This window comes from Lolium perenne, chromosome 6 (genome assembly GCF_019359855.2).
Source record: "Lolium perenne isolate Kyuss_39 chromosome 6, Kyuss_2.0, whole genome shotgun sequence".
Taxonomy (NCBI): domain Eukaryota; kingdom Viridiplantae; phylum Streptophyta; class Magnoliopsida; order Poales; family Poaceae; genus Lolium; species Lolium perenne.
Window position 1 is genome coordinate 237,649,742 of NC_067249.2, and position 25,392 is coordinate 237,675,133.

Here is a 25,392-nt window from a genome sequence, read left to right on the forward strand (position 1 = left end):
CACAAATTCAAAGATCGCAACATATATGTGAGAGTTGAAAGAACGTGTATGTAACATACTACTGCTGAACTGAAACTGCATGTCGGTTCAGATGGTCATATCTTTGGCATAAACAGAGAGTAAGCGAGCAGAGGCTCATCATTCAGCAATGTATACACTATCTAATATAGTATAGATGACATGGTTAATAAATCTGCCAATGATGAAAAAGGATATTTAGGTACATTAAGCCCTCGTGGAAACTTCCCATATATTATGTTGGCCAATGTTGTCGAAAAGATGTCCTCAACTGGCAAATATATTGTCTTCCGTTAAAATATCCAACAACGATGTCAATCTGAAATAGAGAATGGCTTTTAGACATTATAACGAACACCTAGTACACACCAGGGGAGATTCGAGGGGAGCAAATTCGTGCGACCAGTAAGACTAATAAAAAAATAAATATGCATGTGCTCATCCAATGTAAAATAAAATCAAAAATAAGACATGTTAGATTATGTACCGATGCAAGAAGCTGCTGTCCAGCATGCGTAGGCCGTACTGGAGATGACAACCGGCGTCCTCCTAGAGTCCTACTCCTACCTTCAGCGAGTAGCACGCAGAATCCAAATGACAACCGCTTCTTCCTAACTTCAGCTAGCAGCAAACACAATCCAATCAAATCGGGAGGCAAATCGTCGAGTTTCTTTGAGCCGGAGCATACATAACATTGCAGATTGACAAACATGAGCGGGCAATAAAAAGGAAGGGAGAATCAAAATCGGAAGCGGACAGCTACCAGCCTGGAGACCGGTGGCAGAGACGTCAACACGAGCAGGGGCTGGCCCAACAGCAGGAAATACACCGCAGCAGCCCAAAGCCCAAGTAACGGGAGATGGAAAACCACGCTATCCCGTTGCCTCCCTGCTGACCATGGAGTCGCTGAAGCTCAGCGCATCGCCGTCGACCGCCTCGCCTAGCTGCGTCTCCTGGTCGCATCTCGCGGGAGGCGTGCGTCTGTGCCTCCACCGCTGCATCCTCTGACGGTTCCGACACCGGTGAGCCGGACCTGTCTTGCCACCCGCTTCCTCGAAGAGGGTGACGCCGCCATTGCCAATGATGGTTGTGTCCTCCAAGGAGAGGATGGCGAGTCCGGGGAAGCCATCTTCAGCTGAGTTTGGAATTGGGTCGCTGAGCGCAAACATCAGTGCCAAAAATTGCAAAGTGCAGAAACTGTCTGAACTTATTTTGCAAAGTGCAGAAACTGTCTGAACTTATTCTCTGTTGTTAACTGAATATGAAACTGCAAGAACTTTACTCAATGCAGTTGTTACTCCTAACTGAATTGAACGAAGTGCTTGGGCTGAACTAAATGGGAACTGTAACACAAACACACGTTCAGAACTAGTAAATGTACATGGTGCGAATAAGTGAATTAATCCCAACACTGGAGCAAGAAAACAAAGAGCAAAAACAAACAGAAAGTTGCAGTTTTGTATATTATAAACTCAGCTCCACAAGGTTTCTGCACAGCAGTTCTCAAATTCCTTGCCAGTGATAAACATTTACAAACCGAAATCTTCAGAAGGTCGGCTACAACAAATTGTGCTAGCAAGTGCTAAGACGATCGCCGCCTCGCCGGCCACACATTTCCATGACATCAGGGACTGCATGACATCTAGTAAAAACTAAAATATTTCAGCCACAACCCAGTAACGAAATCATGAGTGATCATCTAGCAATGGCGGCGGCACCCTCTGTGAGGAAGCGGCCATCATGGACAACGCAGGCGGCGAGACAGGTCCTTGGCTCACCGGCGCCGGAACCGTCGCAGGATAAAGAGGCGGAGGCGCAGACGCACGCCTCCCACGAGATGCGGCGGGGAGACGGAGCTGGGCGGTCGACGGCGATGGCGACTCCATAGTCAGCAGCGACCAGTTACTTGGGTTTTGGGCTCGTGCGGTGTATTTCCTGCTGTTGGGCCAGCTCCCATCGGATGGTGAATGGACGAACGGGATTCACTACGTCCCTCTGCAGTTTTTCAGCTTTACGTCAGAGGATCTCGTTCCGAGCAGGGAGGAGTGCTGCGTGCTGGATGTCCTTTGGCACCATTGGTAGGTTTTTAAAGATGGAGGCGGCGACCGCTCAGTTCCGTCGAGCAATTTCTTGCACATTTACAGGGCAATAATGGTTTATAAATATTGGGCTGCATTCGATCAGTTTCACGAGCATATTTTTGGGACGATGGCAGATTTATAGCGAGAAAGCAGAAGGTCGCGGCGGCACCAGAACTCGAACATCGACCGACTCTTGGTTTTCTCACAAACCAACATGCATCGAGCGAGTTAATGTTACATGCGTCCTGTGTGGTCTCGTCCAGCCCACGTACAAAAGAGGAACTCCCAGCCCAAATGGAGAAAAAATGGTAGAGGGAGACGTGGTGGGGAACGACAACAAATCGTACGAGGTAATAAGGATGACGTGGAGGCATGAGAATGGGAATGCAGCAAAATCATGTAGTGGGGGTCTGCTATTTAGAGATAGAAGATTGCACAAGTCTCAAATTCAGACATGTGAAGAAGCTCAAAAGAAATACGCATCCGTCCCTCAGAAAAAAGAATACGCATCCAGATGTGCGCGTCAGTTGATTTATATGCGTAGGACTCTAGCTTAGCACTAAGAGAAAACGTCAAGACGGCGTTTGGTCTGGGCAGTTGTTGGCAAAGGGCAACCTATGCCGACGGCCAATGTCTAACCGTCGGCATAGAAAAAGGCCATCAGTATAGGCCTGGTCTGGCCGTCGGTAAAGGGGTCTCCGCCGTGATGGCGAGGTAATGGCACAATGGTGTTAGTACTTTGTCGACTGCTAAGTTTTTTTTATTTGTTTTGTTCGGCCTTGCCGTTGGCACAAGTTTCTTTTCTCCACGCACCCCACGGCATCACCTTTTCAGTTTTTAAAAAGATACGAAAATGCTAGGAATTTTAAAAAAAAATCGTTTGAGATGACCATGTATTCTAATTGTCAGTAAAATTAACGAACACGTATTTCGATATATTATGCAAAATGGCGTGTTGTATCGGTAAAACGGTTTTTCTGGTTGCATATGACTTTCGATGAAAACATTTTTTATATGAAAATGTTTCTACGGCCGTTGAACTATTTTTTTACATTCATGAAAACCAAAAAAAGAAAATATGACTTTTTCAGTTTTTTTAGATTCCTCAAAATCAAAAAGAAAATATGACTTTTTTCAACGATTTTTTAGGTTTCTAAAAATCAAAATGCATCGTCTGTAACAACTAACAACCATCTCGTAGGATTAGCATTTTATTCGGGAGAATTAAGAGAAAAAATGCTGACCATGTCACAACCAAAATCAGAGTATTTCTCTGACCACTAACTAGTGCATCTAATCTTTCCTAAACAAGACTTCTCAAATTTGGTGAATCAATCAACACAACACCTGTGCAGAAACTTAAACTAGTTATTAGTAACTCATGTATCTGATAAAATCCCGAGTACATGAATCAAAATTGGCCTATCCAAACAACTATAATGTTACGAGACTTCGTTTACTATTAAGGGCAAAACACCGACCATGCACAACAAAAATCCAACATCTGAACTTTCCTAAACAAGACTTCTTGAATTTGGAATCAATCAACACATCTCATGTGGAGAAACATGAACTACCTAGTAGTAACTCTTGTATCTGATAAAATCCTAGGTAAACGAATCCAAGTCGGCCTGACCAAACAACTTCGAAACCACATATTTAGAGCTAGGCTTGTCGAGTAAGCAATGGTAAAACATGGGCAAACTGTAAAAGCTCTCAGGTCTTGAATTCAACATTAGTGATTAGTCGATACACAACCAATGGGGAACCCTAGACTCAACTGGTGTGACCAAATCGAAATCCACGAGCATTATGTTCCACTTCGAATTCACACAGAGAGGAGAAGGAGAGGGAGAGGGAGACCAGGAGATAGGGAACTACCGCACCCGACATTCGGGAGGAGGGGTGAAACCATGCGATTCTAAAGATGCCAAAGGCTGATACCACCAAAGATGTCACGCTTGGACGGAGTCCATTACCTGACCACCCGAAGGTCGCTGCGCTCCGATGGAGCCCAGCACCTGTAGCGCAGGACAAGGAGAATGGAATTGCTCTCGTTGCGCGCCTTCGGGTGCGGCTGGTTTTGGCAGCATTACTAAATGATTAATGTAAATAGTTAATGAATTCTCGTAACATTATAGCCGAATAAATATGTTTCAGATTTGCAAGATATTTTATACAAAAAAGTATACATTTCTACTTCACTTATTGTTATCATACTATATTTTTGTTAGGTACAATTTTAGATTACTTAGATTGCTTAATAAATCACATGACATTATTTTCGGGTATTAATTCTATGTTTTACAATTGTAATGTATATAATGTGCAATTTTCTTGTGTGAATTTAAATTTATGTTACAATAAAGTTTCTCTTAAACTATTTTTCGCCTATTGCTAAAATCATATGGTGTATTTATATATGTATGCATGTGTTTTGGTGTATATATTAATATCGACAAATACCATGATAGAGATATATAAATCGTACAACTAAATAAATATCTTAGTTGTGGTTCTGGTTTATTGTTAGGTACCTATGCTTATAAAAATTTCTAACCATCCGGAAATTTGTCTTGCAAGTTAGATTCCTTAGTAAGTTCACAACATGTGCTTGCTCCGCATATGGTATTGGAACTGTATATACTATAATAATAATCGATGAACAAAAAATCACCTTAGGTATGCTTGTTTCAAATAACCTTTTTCGCACGAAATTTAAATATGAGAATCTATCACACGTGTCGATATAATAAATAGGTAAAAACAAGGACTAAAACTGAAATATGAAAAGGGACATAACGTCACCATTCATCTCCATGATCAATTCTGCAATTACAACAACTAGTAAAGGTGCACGTGCCATGCACGTATTATAAAAAAATTGTGTTTTTAAATAGCCACTTTGCATGTATCTCATGTCCAATCGTGTGAGAAGCGCATGTATTTGTTTTGACGTGAATTTCCTTGCATATTTTCTTCTACATTAAAGTGTACGTGCCACGCACGTATTATAATCTATGATAATAAATAATTTATTTCGAATCCTTCTTTTTTGCGAGTTTTCTTAAAGAGCAACTTTGAATAGTTCATCAATTAAATCTTAAATCCTAGTCCGTTGGATTGGCAGATGGTGACATAAGCAATGATTGGGAGATGAACCCAATTTCTGATGATAGTTTAAATGTTTTTACGTTGGTAGGGGGTCCATCCATAATGACACAATATGTGGGATCAAATATTTGGTCTTCATCATCCTTCAAGTCTAGATTCGTTATATTATCATCATTCAAATGTGAATTCACCAAAATGACTGCTTTTTGTTTCTAAAATCTATCATAAGTACTATATTATTCCGTAACAAACTTCTTTTTTCCCAGATTTTTGAGTTTATTTTTTGGGCATCTGTTTTGCTGACACGTGGTTTGATCTGCTGTATTATTTTCCTGTGTGCAGCTTTGGGTGTGTCTTGCATTTTCTGTCTGGTCTATTTCGTGTGCACAATGTTGGTTTCTGTTTTATGCCTGTGTACGTATAGCATACATCTATCTACCGCTGTTCTTTCTATCTTCTTGCCTTTGTTCTTCGTGGTGGGGTCCATGGCTATGTGGTGGAGCGGTGCGGTGGCCACATGTTGGTTTCCCTCTCTGAGCGGTTATTTTTTCATCCTCTTTTTCACCTCTGATATTTTTTTTAATCCGCCTCTTCTCCTCCTCCTTCTCCGTCGCCGGTTGACCACGTCTCTTTTGCCCAGCGGCCCAGCACCGTAGGTCTCCCTATGGCTCCTCCCGTGTCCGCCACCGAGGGAAGCCCGGGCCCCTCACCTCTCCTTCTTCCTCACCAGCAGCCTCTCCCTTCTCTGCTCAGCCGATCTTGGCTCCCCCTCTTCCCTCCACGCAAGGGCCATGGCGTTAGGCGGCCAATCACAGGCGCGGCGGCGCCCCCCGCACCCTCACCTCCTCAGATGTGACGGCCGGCAACCTCGCCTGCCTAATCCCTTTAGGTGGTTGCCCTGGCCGCGAGGCAGCGGCGAAGTCTGCAGGTCCTCTCACAACAGAAGTGGCGCGAATTTCCACTAGCCGAAGCTCCTCTGTTGCCGCTGGCCGTCACGTTGGTCGGATCTTCCTTCCATATCGTCGTCGTTGCCTCCCCCATCCCCTGCCCCGCCTCTTCTCGGCAACGAGTCGTCGCTCACGTAAGCCGGCACACCGGCTCCGGACGCGTCTGCCACTGCGGAAACGAGCGATGCGGTCCCGTCCTCTTGGAGGCGTCGCGGCCCTCACGCTCGGGGCGCCGACGAGCTCCTACATGCACGCGCCGTCAGCAGGCGCAAAGTGCTGACCTGACGGAGATGGCGCGGTCGTTGCGCTGGAACAACGCGCGCTGTGTCTGGGGATGATACCACGAGAGTTGGCATGGAGCTGCGGCGGAGCAGCATCGGCGTCACCGCGTGCCTAACCGGGAGTGCGGCCAACAAGTCCTGCAGGGGCGCGCCGGGCTGATGGAGGTTGCTGTTGAGGGTCATCAGGCCCTTCGGATCCGGAGGGAGGCGATACTGGATCCAGAAGAGGATGAATTCATGTATGCGTCAGCCCCCCCAGGTTAGACATGCTGACTGTGTGCGTTTGTTTTATTTGAAGTTGTTTCAGTGTTTGGATTGGTGTGAGTTTTAATCGAATTTGACTAGAACGTCATATGTTACTCCAGTCCAGCTTAATGAGGGCGCGTAGGGGTACTTGCAAACCAGGTACCAGTAAGTCACTTGCACTTGAGCCAATGTAGAACAGGAATCCAGACAACAGTAATACTGTTTGTTTACATGTGAATTGTGTTTACTGCTAAACACTTTGATGTAGTGCTTATCATTCTGCTGTTTCCTATGTATCCATGGTCATCGATGGTTCTGAACTGTTCACCGCAGTAGAGTGTGTTTGTTTACATGTGAATTGTGTTAATTGTCATCGCCCAAGAAAGAGGTGTAGACTCCTAAAATGCTTACCATATTATTTATCATCCTTTATGGGGCATGGATCTAAGAGGAGCCACTCCATCTTTGTGTCTTTGTTAGTGATTTTTCCTCCTTTCTAATTTGAGCTTTGCAAAGTCGGACTGTTTCATTCACAACTTACAGATGCTTTATGTTGTCCTCTGTACGGTCGTGTGCTGCCCACGAAAAAACAATCTCCAGATGCATGATCCCAGTTCCCAGGTGCCTGCGAGCACAGAAGGAGCTCGCTGCGTTGAGTAACAGATTTCAGAACTGTATTTATTTTTCCATCTCTCAGTAATTCTCTTCATGTCCCAGTGCTTTTCGATGAAAATTAGTTTTGTTTTCTTATGGCTGCATGTAAGCAAGCCTGAGTCAAAGCTGAACAAACCCAGGAAACAATTTAGTCCCGATATGATGTTTTTCTCATGAAATGTATTGTGATTCTTTTGCCATAACTGGACCTTTCTTTCTGACCTCTTGAAAGTCTCTGATCTTTCTTTTCCTTCCTTAAACGTTCCACAAATTAGGAAGAATCTGGAAAAAATGTTACCTAATCAGGACACATAATTCAATTGGCATCGTTTTTTTCCTCATGGTTCCTATTTTTATAGCTCCACATGTGAGTTGCTGCCCAGTCTTTAATTACTTCCACTGCAATATTAATTAACTGAATGTTCCTCCCGTTTTGGATTCTTTGTCTGTAGTAGTAAAGAAACCTGCAGCTCCTCACCTGGACGGTGCTCCTCCACCCTGTGGATGGTCTGTCACCGCAAGGTGAGCACTCGATAATCAGCAGTGCTAGCGCCTGCTCCGGATCAGGGAGCATGGCATCGCCTGGAAGCCGTCCTGCTACCACCCAAACAACGGCGAGAACGTCAACGCTGCAGTCGCGAGGTGGAGCTCTGAGAACCGTGGTAGCGAAGGAATCCCATAGTAGAAGCTGGTATCTTGATTCACCCTTTTTCATTCTGGTACAATACGCATGAAATGGTTACAGTACATCGTAACTTTGTGTTTTTGAGAAGCACCAGTTCCTTATTTCCTGTATAGGCTCAAGAAGGCATTGCTTGTAAATATAAAGGAAAAAAAAAGGACGTACCCAGTGCTGAGAGCTCCCGCACTGTGCGGGGTCTGGGGAAGGTGTTAGCATTGCTTATAAATATGCCACCAGTTAATCCATGTGAATCATTTGTTTGGCTATATGTAATTATGCAAAAAAAAAACTATTTGACTGATTTTATTTTGATATATACTTTCCTTCCTTTCACGGCAACTTTAGCTAAAAATAACTTACAAATTCCTGAGTTTGGTTAATGCCCACAGATTAGTGTCACTCTTTATTTCCTTAATCTTTTTTTCATGTACGTACCATATTGCATATTTAACTATCATACACTGTGTTCCAGATAAGGTCCTCCTTTTATAGTAGTTACCAATTCCCTAATGTCTCTATCTTTACAACTATCATGGAAATTTTGTATATTTAGTTTCCAAAAACGGAAATCCTTTTACTAACTATAGTAATGTAAATTTGAAAGGTTATAAGTTCATAGTGCTGATTTACTTCCTGCTGTGTAAATTGGTAAAGGTGTAGTAATATGATAATGTAGATTGTTAGACTTTTTCCCTGCTTTGTTTTTTGTTTATTTCGAAGAGGACATTACAATGTTGCTATCGATATCTCATCTGCAGTAGTATCTAACTGCAGGTGTTTCCTTTGTTTCAAGTGATTTCCCTATTGTACATCAGAATGTGTGCTGATGCATGAAGTTTGTTGCATTTTTTTGGAAGCAAAGGAAAATATGGATGCAAACAACTTGTATCTTTTATGCTTTATTTCTTATGCCATATACAGCTGATCACAGTTTCTTGAAAATAAAGTTAAATAAATATATGTTGGAACCATCAATATCTAACTTCTGGTATCACCTTTATTTCAGGTGATTTTTGTCATTGCACATCACAATTTCTGGTGACGCGTATCTGAAGTCTATTGCAATTTTTAGAAGTGAAGGAAAACATGGAGGCAAGCAACTGCATTCAATAAAAGTGAGATTTATTTTCCAAAATTTCATGCACCTATGCATATACAGGATATATTAATATTCACAAAGCCGTAGAGATTGGATCTTCTCTGAGAGTTTACTCAATTTGATCTATAGATGCTTACTACATCTTCGAACCAACGTAAATAAAAACCCTCCCTAGGTATTCTCAATTTTTATTTTCCCTGTAGGAATTAGTATACACATGCATTTTGGGTGTCTGCATATACTTATTACATTTCTTTTGTTTATCAGATCAGCAAGACCTCTACCAGTCATATACAGATGTTTAGATTAAGAAAAATCTCGACTAAGGCATATCTAAATCAATAAAATGTAGAAATAGAAGTAGTGAAATGCTACACCAGTATCACCAGTTCAGCGCCAAGAGAGTAGCACACTTGGAACCCTGAAAGACTGAAAACACAAGATATTACAAACAATAATACCTCCTGTCCTAAATCCTGAATCCTCTGTTAAAATGAATTTTATTGCTGATACATGATAGAAAATTTGACTTCACATATTCTGAGTGTCTTTGTCTCGATGCATATCTAATTGGTGCATACGCAGTAACACTGCATATACTAGAGCACAAAAATCGGGTTTTATTTTCAGAATCCGTGGCCGTAAGTGCACACGTTTCTAACTTCCGGTTTGCTATTTTAACTACTTCAGTGACTGCCCACCAGTAAACAAGGTTATTTCATTGCAAGAGAATCATGCTGTGGCTAATGTTGACATGGATGCTTTGCAGTTTAAAGATCGGAGCTTGCTATTTGGAAAAAAGTACTTTACCTCTCACTGCTCTTCCTATTCTGCCAGGAACTAATTGAGACATCATTTTATCATTGATTTTCTGTTTCATTAACTGAAGCTTGATCTCCTCTTCTTAACTGCAAACATGGTTTTGAAATCATATTTACAGTAAAAACCATTTTTTGCACCAGATATGTGGTGACAACAAATAAAGACTACATACTATGATTATCATTTACCTTTTGAACATGCCCTTATGTACATTGTGCTTACTTACCATGTTAGAAACTATATTCGAAAGAGAATGATTGAAACATACTTTTCTTGCAGATAGCAGAATGTGTATCCAAGAGAGACCACTTGCTGATAAAATGATCAAGTACAGTGTCTTAAAATCTTTTGGATTTCCTTTGGATTGCCAAGTTTTCTTTTTCACAACATGGATTGATAATCAAACACTAGATGGTGTTGTTCCACTGTTTTTTTCCTGTACTTTATCTTGGATGTGAAATTAGGAGAATCCTGGCTGGCATCTCTTGATAGAATCACTAAGGATTCTCAGCTACATCAAGTACTTCTAAGAAAAATGTCTAGCTATGAAGAAGCAGCACTTGATTACTGTAATATTGCCTCTATGTAACTATTATAGGTACTTCTATTAGCTTACCTGTTATGACTTCTAGAATTAATCACTGGCACTATGGTACTGCTTAGGCTTGCATTCCTCCATATAAACAACCTATAGGTTCAGATGTTATCACAGAATTATTATGTGTCTTTCTTGGTTGGAAAATTGTTGTGCATGTATACAAGACATCGATACTGCTACTATTTGATCAATGGTACATTACCAGCCTATAGATTTCCTACCATATTCTTTGTCCTGCAATCATCCTACGGGCGCGGCGTGCCGCCGCGCCATACCTTGCTAGTATTGACCTATCATTCAAGCAGTAACTAAAATTAGTTGTCAAGTAGTAATAATGATTCAACCTGGAATAAGTATTACGATATGGAGTGAAATATACCTGCTCGGGAATGTCGGATAAAATATCTCCCATGAAATTTAACATCCATGAACTGCATGATTACAAAAATTCTTAATGATACATAAATTAATATTTATTAAATAAGTAAAATCATTGTTCACCTAAAATACATTTAAAATCATCAAAAGTGAAAATTTGAGGGTAATGCTTTTTTTTCTGATATGTAACAGGGATAGCGCACAGCCCACGCACACCGGACAGACAGCCGACAGGCCCGAGATTAACACGCTGCCTCGGCGCCTCGCCGGCTCGCCCTCACTCCCGCATCCCCCACCGCCGAGCTCACAAAAAATATACACTCGCTGCCTCTCCCCCACCGCCGTCGCCCGGATCCCGGCTCCCCTGCCTCCCAGCGTCGCCGTCGTCTACACCCATTGATCCAATCCCAATGTTCCTCCGCCGCCAGTCCCTCCCGGCTCGGCGACCCCCGCGTCTCTGCCTCAGGCGGTCAGGCCGCACCCAAATCGCCCCGTCGAGCTCAGCCGGGAGACTGCAGTCGCGCCGGCTGGCTTCTCCGTGCGGCGTGCTGGCCGCTAAGCGCCGCGGCCATCGTCTTAGGAAGCTGCACCTGGGGTGGCCGCGCCTCGAGTAGTAGGGTGCCACCTCCGTTTCGTCACTGCAGTAGCCGCCGATCTAGCGTCTGACCCGACGGTTCAGCCTCCTTCAGTCCGTAAGCACATCTTCCTCTGTTACTCTACTGGATCAACTGGTTTGCGATGGAGATGCAACTTTTGCGCTGCACCTCTTTCTTCTCTTGATGGATCTTTCTATAATCTGTTCTATATATTACAGAAATGGATGGAGTGGCAGGGCAACAGATGGAGTCCAATCTGGGTATATTAGGCGTATCCAGAATAGTTTCTTGCCCAAACTGAGGATACAAAGTCGATATCAGAGTGGCAGGCTAACGATTTTAAATTTGGCTTTGTATTTCTGTAGATATGCGGTCATGTTGCAGTCGATGTCAACAGTGGGACATCAGCTATGCTCAAGTCAAGGTAATCAGTACGACACTGTTTTGACTTCTCATGTATAATAAATTGAGGATAATTTCAGTATTCTACTTTTGGTTGTAGGTTGCATAGAGGTTCTCGAAGTTAGAAAATAAAGGATGGAGAGATCAATCATCGTTTTCTGTTGGTATTCTTCATATCCTTTTCAGTATGAAAATGCAGTGAACTTTTCAGTATGATGTTTCCTTTTTGCCCCAGAGCATGCACACATGTTTTATTCCTTCTCTAGACACATCGACAAGTTCACTAAATAAAGCAAATGTGTAGGTGGTGAATCAGATACTGAAATCTTATGTAAGGAGGTGAAGATACTGAAATCGAGTGGCGCCGGAAATCCAAGTTTGAAGCGAAGATAAGAAATGCAGAGGTCAGTTTACTACAGTTTCTCAAATTTCACCTGAAATTCTGAACAATGTTTATCATTCAGAGCAGAGCATGTGATCAAACCAGAATAGACTACAGAACAATGTTTATCATTCAGAGCACAGCATGTGATCAAACCAGAATATACTACAGAATGCCAGGAAACAATAAAGCAGTAGGACGTCGAAAAAATGGATTGGTTCTTCCACATACACATATCCTTTCTACCTCTTCATCCTGAAACAACAACCTTTACCCTACCATGGTAAACACCGTAAATATCATCAGTCAATCTGAATGTGAGGTTTACGGATCGATAATTACTCTTTTAGTGTATCATAGATTACATATACAATATAGTGCTTTGCTAAAGATAGGACAAATGCCAGGTAGTCGTTGTTAGCACTTAATCTTGATTTCCTTGTATCAGCGTTTGCTTTAGTATCTGCATGTAGTTAGGTGCGATCGTTGTGGCCTGTTGTAGTTCGGCAAGGTGTGCGTGTGATGCGTACGAAGCCGACGAGTTTCAGCGGAGGCATATGAGGCGAGATGCTTGCGGTGCCGTGCGATGCGGTGAGCATGGCGAGATGCCCGTGGTGGTGCGAAGCTGCCGTGCAAGTGCTGAGGCCAATAGGCTGTACGTGAACCAGCCAGTAGTTTAGTTCTGTTGGTTTTGCTAGCTGCATGTTGTTGTGTATGCTTTGATCGAGTCTGCTACCTAGAGCGATTTTAGGAGAAGATATGGATCAGCAGGTTGTGGCTTGCTGCGTGGGTGCATGCACTAGCCAGGTGGTGTTAGTGGCCGGTGTGGTGTGTCTAGAAAGTGTGTGTGTGTGAGAGCCTATTTAAGGCTGGTGTAAGCATGTATGCATTCGAGAGATTGAGTAAAGAAGAAAAGGTTGGGCTGTGTGAGGCAGGCCAACGCCAAAAATACTCTTGTCTCCATTGTCTATCTTATTCTAGTGTGAGTTCAGAGGTAGAAGAAGAGGGGCTGCGAGATGCAGCCCCAACAGTCGTCGACCCATGGTTGAGGGCTTGAGGCATTACGAACTGAGGGAAAACTAATGAAGTGAGATCACCATATATGTTTCAGCAGGTTGAGTAGTTCAGCAGCACCAAAGACAGAGAAAGCTCTGTCCAAGAAAGAAATGTCTGTTAGGTCCAGAAACCGGAAATATTGTTTGCACAAGCATAAAAAATTAAATGTTGAACTGCACAACAACATAATAAACGAAATGAACTCAAACTCACATATGCATTAGTAGTACCATGTAAACCAAGATCCAGCTCATTTACACCAGTACCCCTCTTCAGAATTAACAAATCATTGAGACTTGTGGGAAAGCTCCTATGTCAGAACTGAGTCTTAGAACTGCTGAAACTGCTGAGTAACATGAACATTCATAAAAACTAATAAAAAAATAGAAATGGCAGCATCTACAGAGATGGGCGCCATTAAGTTTTTGTTTAGAATTGGTTAACCAAGGTCATTTAGTTATTTCCCATCGCTTGCACCAAGAGATACTGACTCAACCAGCATCTGTACCTTTTGATGAGGTACTTAACCATATATTCCCAGTACTTATATGGTGTAACGCTGGTTCTTGCACTTTGTGATCATCCCTACTTGTTGTACATATCCACATCTTTATAGCATGAGCATGAAACAAATGTATAAAAACTTCAAATTTGTGGGAGATATGAAGCAACCAGGGCCTACCATGAAAAATGTTTGTTAGACATTCAAATGTGATTCTAAAACACAATCGTGGTAATATTTCTTAATGTGACCTGCAAATCTAGATTATTGCAAAACCTAAACTCCATATATATATATATTGGTTTAAAAATTATGAACCTTCTAGGGGTACAGTACCTTTTGTTTCATATGATAGTGATCATTTCTTCTAGAGTTCTTTTTTCAAGTTAATTTGAACCCCTTCTCATTACAATTAGCATAGTATGTAGATATAGCTAAGGGTGAGTATAGATTTTAATTGTTTATCAGGAGATTGTTGCATATGATACCTGATGCTTCTTGTTTTTGCAGGGCCGATTGTCTGAAGAAACCCGAAGACAGACGTGGAGTTCTTTTGGCATCCGTCTAGTAGTGTAAGTGGTGTTGATTCCCCTGCCAGAGCATGCAGTTTGGTCTAGTCCCCGGCGTGCCGGTGGCCTGGATTCTGTGTCGTGGATGGCGTCCTTGATTCCCTTGCGTGGAGGGCGAAGGGCATGCCCGGAAGCGATTGGGCAGCAGTGTGACGACGGCGAGAGGACTGTGTCGTGGACTGCGATAGTTATGCAGGGCGACAGCGGCGAGAGAAGACGATTTGGAAGAGGAGATGTGGACGCTGCTGGGCGACGGCGACGAGAGGAAGGCGATTTGGAAGAGGAGATGTGGACGCTGCTGGGCGACCACGGCGAGAGGAAGGGGTGCTGGACGTCGAGAACTGCTGCTGGGCAGCACGCTGGCGAGGGCGAGAGGACGGCGCGGTGGATGTCGAGAGACGGCGAGAAGTCCTGCTGCGGGGCGTTTCGAACGGTTATTTCAGCACGATCTTATTTTTCCTGGATGAGTGGAGACGGTTGTGATCCGCTGGTCCGCTCCCTTCAAATATGTGAGCGATTTGAGGTGTTGGATATTTGCTTTGAAAGGCTGAGATTTGTTGGATGGGACGCTCTCGCTCTTTTAAAGCAGGGGAGATAAACCAAAACATGAAACTGACTTGTACTCGGGTCCCTGACGTGCGCCCAACCGACCAGGAGTCCAGGACCCATCCTGGTCAGGGGAAATTTCCTAGTGTCTCTCATGCCGGTCCTAAGATTTTGTGGTACGGAGGTGAAACTATAACATGAGCCCTTTGGTATAAACACCAAACTAATAATTGATATTTATATATAACATGCTACATATGAAATAGTTTACTTAGTATTAGCTTACAAAATTGTTGTAACATTCATAGGTACAAAATGTCAGGACCCTGTTTATCTGAAGAACAGATGCTCTACTTCCGACAGACATCGACAGTCCACTGAAGCTACCAGCGGGCAGAAGTGATACAACTGGCTCGTAGTCATCCTAGTTCTTTTACCATTTTGTATCAGTCAAGTTAAGGAACCATGTCCGAACTAGGGGCAAAGATGTAATAATGCTTGAGCCTGCTTTTCAATATAAAGAGCAGGTGGGGTGGATGGGAGGATGAAGCAAATCAAAAAACCAAATTATGTTTTTATTTCCTCTTTCCAGTTTTGCCTAGTTGCTGTAGATCTGAGCCTCGAGCTCCATCTTCTTCCTCCTCAAGTATCCCATGTCCAGGACAATCGGGTCCTGACATCCTGGTATCACAGCACGATCTGTACCCACCCTCCCTCTCCCATCTACCTAATCCCCACCCACCCAATTTCAACACCATGCCCTCAGAGACAAGATCGCGCTCCCAGTCGCGCGAGCGCGGAGGTCCATTGGACGGCGGCCTCACCACGCCCACGACCACCGACGACGAGCACGTCGACGAACAACGACGTGCCCGCGTGCCGCGAGATGTGCGTTCACTCAGCCGTCGCTTCGACCGTCACCAGGCAGAGTCTACCGCAGCCATCAACGCTATGCAAGGTGAGATGTCTAAACTGAGTGCTATGATGTCAACTCTGCTTAGTAACACCTCCCGCAATGCCGACGAGAGCTCTGCCACCATGGACACGGCCTCTGCCCACCAAAGCCGCCCCTTTTCCACTCCCCCACCGCGTACCAACACGGCCCTATCACCAATTCCTGAAGTCACCACGCCGGCGTCCACTCCACCTGCTCCGCCACCGCCGTTTCCACCAACCTTGGGTAGGCTTACTCCCGAACAACTTCCCCTCCAACCACCGCAGCACAAACAACCATCCAGCCAACCTTTGCCTACCGTTACAACCCAATCGCCGGCGCCGATCTACACTACCACCCCGTCCATTACCTCATCCCATCCTTCTTCGTCCACAAAGTCCCAAACTTTCCAACTCACAACACCGAACACCCAGCCACAATATTACAGCAACACCACAACCCAACCACCATCATACAATCCATACTGCATAGACTCCCATAACAATCAGATGTACGCTAACACCACACATCCGTTATTTCCACAAAACCCAGGCTTTTCACCATTTTTTCACCCACCCTTTCCACCACACCCATACATCAACCCATACTTGTACCCACCTCCCACCTATTTCCAACAACCACCAACACAACAAGCCTCAGTACACACCATTCACCCCCAACAAACCCCTAACACCAACACCCAGGAGCCACACTTGCGTACCCCACATGTGGAAATGCCCTTGTTTTCAGGTGACCAAGCCAGGGCTTGGATATTGGAATGTGAGGATATATTCAGCTTGGTCGGTATAGCAGCAGAGCACCGTGTAAGTTGGGGATTAGCTCATATAAGAGGTCAAGCTAAAACATGGATATCCAGTGCTGGTTATAATCTGCAACGCCTATCATGGACAGAGTTATGCAGGATATTGTTGGACAGGTTCCCTGACAGTCAAACTGCAGATCCAATGGAACAGCTACAATTGCTCAAACAAGTCACTTCGGTCAACAATTACATTGACAGCTACGAGCTCTGGATGGCACAAATGAAGCGTGAACGGACTTACCTTCCTCAAGACTTCTTTGTAGACCGATTTATGAGTGGTCTGAAAGATACCATCAAACACACAGTTCAATGTCAGAAACCTGAATCGTTGTTGTCAGCCTATTGGTACGCCAGGCAATATGAGAAATCACACTTGTCAACAACCAGGAGGCCACCCATCCCTGCACAACCCCAGTTCAGAAATGCTCCAGCAAGGGACAATAGAAACCGAAATATGGGAGATAGACCACGTGAACCTAGAAGATGTTGGTATTGCCCAGACAATTGGACCCCTGGACATCGGTGTCCAACTATGCAAAGAGCTTTGAACACTATTCAAATGCAGGGAAATTCCGATGATGAGCAAGAGGAACAACTGGCAGCAGTACACATACCTGACATAATACTGCCACTCCCACAACCTGAAGCCGCTCATGTTCAAGTACCAGAGGCAAGTGAAAATCTGATGAACATTTCAGCAGCAGCCTATAATGGCTTCCCTAGTGACTCCACTATTTCTGTTCTATTGCAATTACATGGCAGCAAAGCAATGGCATTAGCTGACACTGGCAGCACAAACACATTCCTGGATTATTCATTTGCTGTTAAGCATAATATTCCAATGACTCCTGCCAAAGTAAGAAAAGTAGTTGTAGCTGGAGGCAGTACTCTCACCTCGGATGCCATCGCATACAACTGCAAGTTCTCAGCCCAGGGACACCAATTTGTCACTGATTTCAGAATTCTCACGCTACAAGGATCTGACATCATCCTCGGTGTTAACTGGTTTAAAGAACATAACCCTGTTACCTTTGACTTCATTGATAGAACTCTCACCATTGGCATTGAGGGCAGTCCTCACACATTTCATGATCACTTAGTGCCCAAACAAGATTTCCTTATATCTACAGAGCAGTGCCATAAGTTGATCGAACATGGTGCTACTGGCTATATTCTCTACAGCTCTTCAGCAGATGAAGATGAACCTGGTCATGTACTGGACACTATACCAGAATCTCTACAGAATCTTCTACATACTTTTCAAGATATCTTCCAAATGCCCTCCGGTCTGCCACCCCACAGAACTTGTGACCACCACATTCCTTTACTTCCAGAGGCTAAACCTCCTAACATCAGGCCATATAGGATGTCCCACAGCCAAAAGAACTCTGTGGAATTACTCATCAAAGAAATGCTGAAAAACAAGGAAATCAGGCCAAGCAACAGTCCTTTTTCTTCTCCTGCCATTTTGGTCAGAAAAAAGGATAAGTCCTGGCGGTTGTGTGTAGACTTCAGACTCCTCAACAGCATGACAATCAAAAATAAATTTCCCATCCCTGTTATTGAAGATCTCCTTGATGAACTTCATGGTGCAACAATCTTCTCCAAATTGGACCTCAGATCTGGTTACCACCAAATTAGAATGAAAAATGAGGACATCCACAAGACTGCATTCTCTACACATTTAGGGCACTATGAATACTTGGTGATGCCCTTTGGACTGAGCAATGCTCCCGCAACTTTTCAAGAGCTCATGAATTCTATTTTCTCCAAATTACTGAGAAAGTCAGTGTTGGTCTTCTTTGATGATATTTTGGTTTATAGCAAAACAGCTGAGGACCACAGACGACATCTTTTGGAGGTCTTGAACATCCTCAGAACACATGATCTCAAAGCAAAAATGTCCAAGTGTACCTTTGGACAACCACAAGTGGAATATCTTGGACATATAATATCTGCAAATGGAGTACAAACAGATCCTTCAAAGATAACTGCCATTGTCAATTGGAAAATTCCCCAAACAGTGACACAACTCAGAGGTTTCTTGGGCCTCACAGGCTATTACAGACGCTTCATCAAACAATATGCTCTCATTTGCAAGCCTTTGCATGACATATTAAAGAAAAACTCCTTCCTATGGGGTCCTCCACAGCAACAGGCTTTTGACACACTCAAGAAAGTTATGTCTCAACCTCCTCTGTTGGCATTACCCAACTTCCAAGAGGCATTTGTGCTAGAAACTGATGCATGTGCAACGGGCCTGGGAGCAGTCTTAATGCAGCAAAACAAGCCCTTGGCCTTCTTCAGCAAAAGTCTAGGCTCCAAGAATAGTGCTCAATCCATCTATGAAAAAGAGGCGATGGCAATTTTGGAGGCACTCAAGAAATGGAGGCATTACTTCCTTGGCAACAGGCTGATAATTAAAACGGATCAACAAAGCCTTAAATACCTCAGCAGCCAAAGATTAATAGAAGGCATTCAACACAAGCTAATGCTTAAATTACTTGAGTTTGACTACTCGATTGAGTACAAGAAGGGTACTGAAAATTTAGTGGCTGATGCTTTATCAAGACAGTTCCAAGCTACTGACAGAGAACAATGCAATGCCATTTCAGTTTCTGTTCCTACTTGGACAACTGAAATTCTGGATTCATGCCAAGGTGATCAGGAATTCACAGCAAAAATCCAAGCACTGGCTATTAACAAAGATAGCTATCCTAAGTTTACCCTCCAGGCAGGTGTTCTCAGATACAAGGGACGAATATGCATTGGGTCGGCCACTGACCTCAGAAACAAATTGTTCACTGCCTTCCATTCTTCCATCTTTGGTGGCCATTCCGGAAATCGTGTGACACTTCATAGACTGAAAACAAAGTTTTTCTGGCCTCACCTAAAGCAATTTATGCACAGAAAGTAGCAGAGTGTCCAGTTTGCCAAATATCCAAGACTGAGAAAGTGCAGTACCCCGGTCTGTTAAACCCTCTCCCAATTCCCAGAATGAAATGGTCTGAAATCAGTATTGACTTCATTGAGGGCTTACCTAAATCTAGAGGCAACGATGTCATACTCGTTGTAGTGGATAGATTGACCAAGTATGCACATTTCATTCCTCTCTCTCACCCTTACAATGTGCAGAAAGTTGCCAACATATTCATGGATCACATCATTAAACTCCATGGACCACCTACTGTCATTGTCAGTGATAGAGATCCCATTTTCACTAGCAAACTATGGAATGAAATATTCTCTGCATTCAAAGTTGACCTCCGCTTCACCACTGCCTATCACCCTGAGTCGGATGGTCAAACTGAGCGGGTCAACCAGTGTTTGGAACAATATCTCAGATGCATGACTTTCAAGGAACCCAAAAAATGGTGTGACTGGCTTCCGGCTGCTGAATGGTGGTACAACACATCCTATCATACTGCTATTAAAATGTCACCGTTTCAAGCATTATATGAGTATTCTCCTCCTCACATTACAGAGATAGCCATTCCTTGTGACATCTCAGAAGAGGCTCACGTGACTCTCACTGAAAAGGATCAGATGATCAAACGGTTACAGCACAACTTACAGCAAGCACAGCAAAGGATGAAGAAGTTTGCGGATCTCCACAGAACTGAACGATCTTTTGATGTGGGCGACATGGTTTACCTGAAAATGCAACCTTACCGCGAGACAGCTCTTGGCCTGCGAAATTCTTTGAAACTGACCTCAAAGTGGTATGGCCCCTTCCGCGTGCTGAACAAGGTTGGCAAGGTTGCGTATCGTCTGCAATTACCTGAAGGTACTCTACTGCACAATGTTTTTCACGTTAATCAACTGAAAAAACATCTCGGTCCCAAAGCTGTTCCAAATAGTCAGCTGCCATTGCTTACTTCTGATGGCAAGGTGAAGGTTGCACCTGTGGCAGTTCTCCAACGTCGGCAGGTACCTCGAAGTGCAGGAGATTACGATGTGGCCGTCCCGCAATGGCTAGTGCAATGGGAGAGCATGACGCCGGACGAAGCAACTTGGGAAGATGCTCACTTCATTCAGGCGACCTTCCCAGCGTTCCAGCCCTGAGGTCTGGGCTCAAGAGGGGGGAATTGTCAGGACCCTGTTTATCTGAAGAACAGATGCTCTACTTCCGACAGACATCGACAGTCCACTGAAGCTACCAGCGGGCAGAAGTGATACAACTGGCTCGTAGTCATCCTAGTTCTTTTACCATTTTGTATCAGTCAAGTTAAGGAACCATGTCCGAACTAGGGGCAAAGATGTAATAATGCTTGATCCTGCTTTTCAATATAAAGAGCAGGTGGGGTGGATGGGAGGATGAAGCAAATCAAAAAACCAAATTATGTTTTTATTTCCTCTTTCCAGTTTTGCCCAGTTGCTGTAGATCTGAGCCTCGAGCTCCATCTTCTTCCTCCTCAAGTATCCCATGTCCAGGACAATCGGGTCCTGGCACAAAACCACTGAGGAGACGATAAATTTCAATCTCATCCAGCATATCTTGGAAAAATAAACACCTGCATGGGTGGATGATCTGCATATAATTACAAGTGATTATTTAGTAGGCTGACAATAAATCAAGTGATAATTCCTAAAAAGAAAATGCGCAAGAGACTTCACCAATCAGAGACTCTGCTCTCCTAGAAAATAGGTGTGCAACGTAGGTCAACAATTGTGACACTCCGCTCGGGCCTTCTCGCCTCGCGCTAGTGTGAGACATCCTCGAGCGCACGAGAATGCGGTGCCGCCTCACATACGTCACCCGTCGGCACCGCTCATGCGGTGCTGTGTTCCCGTCGGGAGTAGAAGTGCAGGATGAACCTCAAACAAGACGAAAAGTGTGAGATCATCCCAATGAAATATATGAGAGTTATTCTATGGGCTATTTGACCAGAAGCTACCTAAATATTGATATGGCCCACCGTGCACACCCTCTAGGTCCGCCCATGGGCCTTGGTGGTGAGGAATGGAGAAGGAGATGAGGATGGGTTTAGGAGAGGAGCGGGGGCCTTTATGGGGACCGGAAAATGTCTTTTCTAATCCATTCATCTTTTCTCATGGTTGCGGCGAGGATTTTTGTCATCGCAATATTTAGGCTGCTACGTCCTCAACAATAGTGATTCGTACTCTCGACTGCCCGGCGACATCGACCAGGCTGTTTGGTTGCTTTTCCATGTTATACTTGTGTTGATACCCTTGCCGGTGGTGATTGACTGTTTCAATGGTTGTTTGGGTGCATGTAGTCTTGGTATTACGGCTCAAATTAAATTTATGAGAGAACATTCGTTGGTATTTTCACGTTCGTGGTTTGGTATCTATCTTCGGATGCCTATAGAAAAATACAAGATTATTTCATGGAAGAAAAAATAGTTTGAAGACCTTCAAAATTTATTCGTTTCTTTCGTAATTTATTTTATGATAGTTGAAGTTAGCTCATATATCGTTGTCATGTACTATTTGTTACTACAAATGTATATATGTGGTATTGATTGTTAAAAAGAATCTTGTATGGATCTTTTCTAACTGATGCCTCCATACGTCACATACCTCAATTAGCGGCAGTTTGCTGCCGGCACTTTCCTAATTCGCCGTTAATTGTACGATTTACCGGCAGATAGTGATTAATGTCGTTAATGATGCATTAATTACCGGTTAACTGAAAAGGTGTCGCTAAGCGCATGTACAATGGTGATATCTTAGCAGTGCCACTAGGATAAACGCTGAGGTGGAGGAAAGAGAAAGATAAAAAAAGACTTTACCTTCTCTTAGCTAAGAGATCATCTCTTAGCACAATATCTCTCACCATAAATTTATGATGTCTCGTTAGTAAATCTAAAACTAAAAAACAACCCATTGTACATCATGTTTTATTGTTATATCTAGATTACGTGGCAAAACTAAGATAAGACAGTCTTATTAACCATTACATATGCCCTAAGACTACCCACAGTCATGCATTTCATGCTTGCAAAATACTGATGTGGCAGTGAAATTAAAGATGAGAGAGAATACTAGTATCATAGATAGATACCGTATCATACCACATACTACTAGAAAATTTAATGTCAAGTAATATTGTACATATATTTGCATTGAAATTGTACAAATGAATTAATATAAGGAAATTATGATACTAGTACATGATATCATGCAATGTGCAGATAGTAACATGTAGTAGTATCATACGCATGATACTTGTATTGATACTATGCATTGTGGCTAGTCTAACCAGGCTTTAATCTAAGGCAGTTAAGCAAAAAGTGCAGCAAATGGTTGCACAATTGGTGGCACTTTTTGATTTTGATGCAAATAGTTGCCGGCACTTTCCCCGACAAAAGTAATGGCACGCTACGCCGATGGCCTCGAGCCCTCGACATAGCTTTAAAAGGTTGTCAATGTAGTCTACATCGAGGGCCACCCTCAATGTAGCTTATCGGGGAAGGTCTGCCTCGGCATATTGACCCTCGACGCAGGCCACGCCATCCCGTCCGTTAACTTCAAAAAAAATTGAATTGTTTTCCAATTTTTTTTGTCTCTCACATAGATCATTTTAATTCTAACACTACACTTAATCTTAGATCAAGTTACCTCTCATAGTCAAACTTTCCACCCAGGTCAGCCATCCTCAAACTAGTCCACCTCTAGCACGCTTAATATTTTGATACCTTCCGGTTGAGCTTCCATCTTATTCACGAAACATTGTTGATAATACTATCATATCAATCTTATTAACCCTTAGATCGTGATATCACAACTCTTTATTATTTTCAATTTTAAATAATTATTTAATAAACATAAAAAATGTTTGATGTCAAAGATCATGACCATCTAGACCGTCTAATCGTGTTAAACATCTTGTGATTGATATCTAGCGTTTATGTCAATTTCCAAAAATCTGCATGCTAGATAAGGAAGTACACATGGACTATTAATCGTTGAATCTCCATATTTAAGTAAATAAATGACTATTAATCATGGAATTGCTACAATCAAGGGATGACCAAATCTCTACGATCAATCAGGACACAACAAATCGGTAATACATTTAAAGCAATCAAAACTACGTTACCAAGCATTAATTAATGGATCAGATCTTCCGCATGTTTGATAGCCAAAAGTGGTGGTCATAGTCTATCTTCCGCCCGCAAATCTCACTGCAGAATGCAGGACAAATCCCTCCCGAGGAAACCCTCACGCATCTAAAAAAAAACCTCATCCGCCCCCTCCCCCCACCCACGATCTCTCGTCTGCATGTCGTTGATATGTCCAAAACGTATCTACTTTCCCGAACACTTTCGCTATTGTTTTGCCTCTAATTTGTATATTTTGGATACAACTAACACGGACTAACGCTGTTTTCAGCAGAATTGCTCTGGTATCTCGTTTTTGTGCAGAAATTCGACTTTCAGGAAAATCCCCGGAATTTATGTCGAAGGGCTTATTTTTCCAGAAGATTCACGGAGCTAGAAGGGCAGGCCTGGGGGGGGCCCCAGGGCCCCACACACTAGGCCGGCGCGGCCTGTAGGGGGGCGCGCCGCCCTACTGTGTGGCCGCCTCAGCCAGCCTCTGACGCCCCCTCTGGACTATTTAAGGGTTTCGATCTAAAAACGCGAGACGGGAAGGTCGAAGTCGCCAGAAACCATCCAGAACGCTGCCACCATCGCGAAACTCCGTCTCGGGACCAGAAACTCCGTTCTGGCACTCCGCCGGGACGGGGAATTGGAGGAAATCATCGCCGCCATCACCACCGATGCCTCTCCATCGACCAGCCATGTTTCCCCCATCCATGTGTGAGTAATTCCCCCGCTGTAGGCTGAAGGGGATGGTAGGGATTGGATGAGATTGGTCATGTAATAGCATAAGATTGTTAGGGCATAGTGCCTAGTGTCCGTAATTGGTACTTTGATGATATTGTTGCAACTTGTTATGCTTAATGCTTGTCACTAGGGCCCGAGTGCCATGATCTCAGATCTGAACATGTTATTGTTTCATGATGATATTCATTGTTTTATGATCTTACCTGCAAGTTGTATACACATGTCGCTGTCCGGAACCCGAGGCCCCAAAGTGACAGAAATTGGGACAACCGGAGGGGAAGGTGGTGATGTGAGGATCACATGTGTTCACGGAGTGTTAATGCTTTGCTCCGGTGCTCTATTAAAAAGGAGTACCTTAATTTCCAGTAGATTCCCTAGAGGTCCGGCTCCCACCGGCTGGTAGGACAATAGATGTTGTGCAAGTTTCTCATTGCGAGCACGTACGATTAAATATGGAACACATGCCTATGGATTGTTTAGTACTTGGATACTGTTTTATTACTATCTGCAAATGCCCAATTTTGATTGTTACATGAGTTTCTCTCATCCATGCAACGCCCGTTCATCCATCCATGTGCCTACAGTATTTTAATCCTGATGTTTACTATAATCACTACTGCTGTCTTTGTTACACTGCTGCCGATATTTCACTACTGCTACTACTATAAAACTGTTACTACTGATAAACTCTTGTGAGCAAGTCTGTTTCCAGGTGCAGCTGAATTGACAACTCCGTTGTTAAGGCTTTCAAGTATTCTTTGTCTCCCCTTGTGTCGAATCAATAAATTGGGCTTTACTTCCCGCGAAGACTGTTGCGATCCCCTGTACTTGTGGGTCATCAAGACTAT

General features: G+C 43.5%; 2 long non-coding RNA genes across 4 annotated transcripts; both read left to right on the forward strand.

Annotated features, from left to right (window-relative positions):
• Positions 1-5,473: 5,473 nt before the first annotated feature.
• Positions 5,474-10,582, forward strand: LOC127305752 (uncharacterized). Of its 2 annotated transcripts, XR_011747779.1 has the most exons (3): positions 5,778-6,846; positions 7,794-8,032; positions 9,030-10,582. It is a non-coding gene; the product is annotated as an uncharacterized lncRNA (long non-coding RNA). The 2 variants fall into 2 exon arrangements; XR_007854124.2 differs by having other exon boundaries at positions 5,474-6,846; positions 7,794-10,582.
• Positions 10,583-11,103: 521 nt separating this feature from the next.
• Positions 11,104-15,463, forward strand: LOC127305750 (uncharacterized). Of its 2 annotated transcripts, XR_011747781.1 has the most exons (7): positions 11,104-11,612; positions 11,735-11,776; positions 11,882-11,940; positions 12,019-12,082; positions 12,223-12,322; positions 14,369-15,182; positions 15,282-15,463. It is a non-coding gene; the product is annotated as an uncharacterized lncRNA (long non-coding RNA). The 2 variants fall into 2 exon arrangements; XR_011747780.1 differs by having other exon boundaries at positions 11,105-11,612; positions 11,735-11,940.
• The last annotated feature ends 9,929 nt before the right edge of the window (positions 15,464-25,392 follow it).